The following is a 2,500-nucleotide window of genomic DNA, read 5'->3' as shown; positions in this document are numbered from 1 at the left end:
ATCAGACGAGATCGGGCGTTGCCAGGCTGGTATGGCCGTACGAAATAAGTTGACAACCATAGGCTACTTATCCATATACAGATTTAGCAATTGACAATGCAAGGTAGTCTCTCTCTCTCTCTCTCTCTCTCTCTCGTGTCAAAATGAAAACAGCTTCCAGCCCCTTTCATGAAGGACTACTTGTGCATATTGCAAGATGTCAGTTTCTAAGTGAATGAGCAAAAGAGCATACAGCACCTGGTATTCCCAGGCGGTCTCCCATCCAAGTACTAACCAGGCCCGACCCTGCTTAGCTTCCGAGATCAGACGTGATCGGGCGTTGCCAGGCTGGTATGGCCGTACGAAATAAGTTGACAACCATAGGCTACTTATCCATATACAGATTTAGCAATTGACAATGCAAGGTGGTCTCTCTCTCTCTCTCTCTCTCGTGTCAAAATGAAAACAGCTTCCAGCCCCTTTCATGAAGGACTACTTGTGCATATTGCAAGATGTCAGTTTCTAAGTGAATGAGCAAAAGAGCATACAGCACCTGGTATTCCCAGGCGGTCTCCCATCCAAGTACTAACCAGGCCCGACCCTGCTTAGCTTCCGAGATCAGACGTGATCGGGCGTTGCCAGGCTGGTATGGCCGTACGAAATAAGTTGACAACCATAGGCTACTTATCCATATACAGATTTAGCAATTGACAATGCAAGGTAGTCTCTCTCTCTCTCTCTCTCTCTCGTGTCAAAATGAAAACAGCTTCCAGCCCCTTTCATGAAGGACTACTTGTGCATATTGCAAGATGTCAGTTTCTAAGTGAATGAGCAAAAGAGCATACAGCACCTGGTATTCCCAGGCGGTCTCCCATCCAAGTACTAACCAGACCCGACCCTGTTTAGCTTCCGAGATCAGGCGTTGCCAGGCTGGTATGGCCGTACGAAATAAGTTGACAACCATAGGCTACTTATCCATATACAGATTTAGCAATTGACAATGCAAGGTGGTCTCTCTCTCTCTCTCGTGTCAAAATGAAAACAGCTTCCAGCCCCTTTCATGAAGGACTACTTGTGCATATTGCAAGATTTCAGTTTCTAAGTGAATGAGCAAAAGAGCATACAGCACCTGGTATTCCCAGGCGGTCTCCCATCCAAGTACTAACCAGGCCCGACCCTGCTTAGCTTCCGAGATCAGACGAGATCGGGCGTTGCCAGGCTGGTATGGCCGTACGAAATAAGTTGACAACCATAGGCTACTTATCCATATACAGATTTAGCAATTGACAATGCAAGGTAGTCTCTCTCTCTCTTTCTCTCTCTCTCTCTCTCGTGTCAAAATGAAAACAGCTTCCAGCCCCTTTCATGAAGGACTACTTGTGAATATTGCAAGATGTCAGTTTCTAAGTGAATGAGCAAAAGAGCATACAGCACCTGGTATTCCCAGGCGGTCTCCCATCCAAGTACTAACCAGGCCCGACCCTGCTTAGCTTCCGAGATCAGATGAGATCGGGCGTTGCCAGGCTGGTATGGCCGTACGAAATAAGTTGACAACCATAGGCTACTTATCCATATACAGATTTAGCAATTGACAATGCAAGGTAGTCTCTCTCTCTCTCTCTCTCTCTCTCTCTCGTGTCAAAATGAAAACAGCTTCCAGCCCCTTTCATGAAGGACTACTTGTGCATATTGCAAGATGTCAGTTTCTAAGTGAATGAGCAAAAGAGCATACAGCACCTGGTATTCCCAGGCGGTCTCCCATCCAAGTACTAACCAGGCCCGACCCTGCTTAGCTTCCGAGATCAGACGAGATCGGGCGTGGCCAGGCTGGTATGGCCGTACGAAATAAGTTGACAACCATAGGCTACTTATCCATATACAGATTTAGCAATTGACAATGCAAGGTAGTCTCTCTCTCTCTCTCTCTCTCTCTCTCTCGTGTCAAAATGAAAACAGCTTCCAGCCCCTTTCATGAAGGACTACTTGTGCATATTGCAAGATTTCAGTTTCTAAGTGAATGAGCAAAAGAGCATACAGCACCTGGTATTCCCAGGCGGTCTCCCATCCAAGTACTAACCAGGCCCAACCCTGCTTAGCTTCCGAGATCAGACGAGATCGGGCGTTGCCAGGCTGGTATGGCCGTACGAAATAAGTTGACAACCATAGGCTACTTATCCATATACAGATTTAGCAATTGACAATGCAAGGTGGTCTCTCTCTCTCTCTCTCCCTCTCGTGTCAAAATGAAAACAGCTTCCAGCCCCTTTCATGAAGGACTACTTGTGCATATTGCAAGATTTCAGTTTCTAAGTGAATGAGCATACAGCACCTGGTATTCCCAGGCGGTCTCCCATCCAAGTACTAACCAGGCCCGACCCTGCTTAGCTTCCGAGATCAGACGAGATCGGGCGTTGCCAGGCTGGTATGGCCGTACGAAATAAGTTGACAACCATAGGCTACTATACATATACAGATTTAGCAATTGACAATGCAAGGTGGTCTCTCTCTCTCTCTCTCTCTC

General features: G+C 46.9%; 8 non-coding genes and 1 pseudogene across 8 annotated transcripts in view; all 9 read right to left on the bottom strand.

Moving 5' to 3' along the window:
* Positions 1–43, bottom strand: part of LOC146244922 (5S ribosomal RNA) — a 119-nt gene extending 76 nt beyond the window's left edge. The window contains exon 1 of the ribosomal RNA XR_014739679.1: positions 1–43. This exon is cut by the window's left edge and continues 76 nt beyond it. This is a non-coding gene — a ribosomal RNA (5S ribosomal RNA).
* A 182-nt stretch (positions 44–225) lies between these two features.
* LOC146244921 (5S ribosomal RNA) lies at positions 226–344 on the bottom strand. The gene has a single exon (XR_014739320.1). It is a non-coding gene; the product is annotated as a 5S ribosomal RNA (ribosomal RNA).
* A 176-nt stretch (positions 345–520) lies between these two features.
* LOC146244920 (5S ribosomal RNA) lies at positions 521–639 on the bottom strand. The gene has a single exon (XR_014739318.1). It is a non-coding gene; the product is annotated as a 5S ribosomal RNA (ribosomal RNA).
* A 178-nt stretch (positions 640–817) lies between these two features.
* On the bottom strand, positions 818–926 carry LOC146244919 (5S ribosomal RNA; annotated as a pseudogene).
* A 170-nt stretch (positions 927–1,096) lies between these two features.
* On the bottom strand, positions 1,097–1,215 carry LOC146244918 (5S ribosomal RNA). The gene has a single exon (XR_014738532.1). It is a non-coding gene; the product is annotated as a 5S ribosomal RNA (ribosomal RNA).
* A 186-nt stretch (positions 1,216–1,401) lies between these two features.
* LOC146244917 (5S ribosomal RNA) lies at positions 1,402–1,520 on the bottom strand. The gene has a single exon (XR_014736086.1). It is a non-coding gene; the product is annotated as a 5S ribosomal RNA (ribosomal RNA).
* A 184-nt stretch (positions 1,521–1,704) lies between these two features.
* On the bottom strand, positions 1,705–1,823 carry LOC146244916 (5S ribosomal RNA). The gene has a single exon (XR_014739442.1). It is a non-coding gene; the product is annotated as a 5S ribosomal RNA (ribosomal RNA).
* A 184-nt stretch (positions 1,824–2,007) lies between these two features.
* Positions 2,008–2,126, bottom strand: LOC146244915 (5S ribosomal RNA). Its single transcript, XR_014739667.1, has one exon. It is a non-coding gene; the product is annotated as a 5S ribosomal RNA (ribosomal RNA).
* Positions 2,127–2,296: 170 nt separating this feature from the next.
* Positions 2,297–2,415, bottom strand: LOC146244914 (5S ribosomal RNA). The gene has a single exon (XR_014738530.1). It is a non-coding gene; the product is annotated as a 5S ribosomal RNA (ribosomal RNA).
* Between the last annotated feature and the right edge of the window lie 85 nt (positions 2,416–2,500).

The sequence above is a fragment of the Hypomesus nipponensis genome, chromosome 20, assembly GCF_054491055.1.
Source record: "Hypomesus nipponensis isolate SF chromosome 20, ASM5449105v1, whole genome shotgun sequence".
Lineage (NCBI taxonomy): Eukaryota > Metazoa > Chordata > Actinopteri > Osmeriformes > Osmeridae > Hypomesus > Hypomesus nipponensis.
This window is presented reverse-complemented; position numbering and strand designations above follow the sequence as displayed.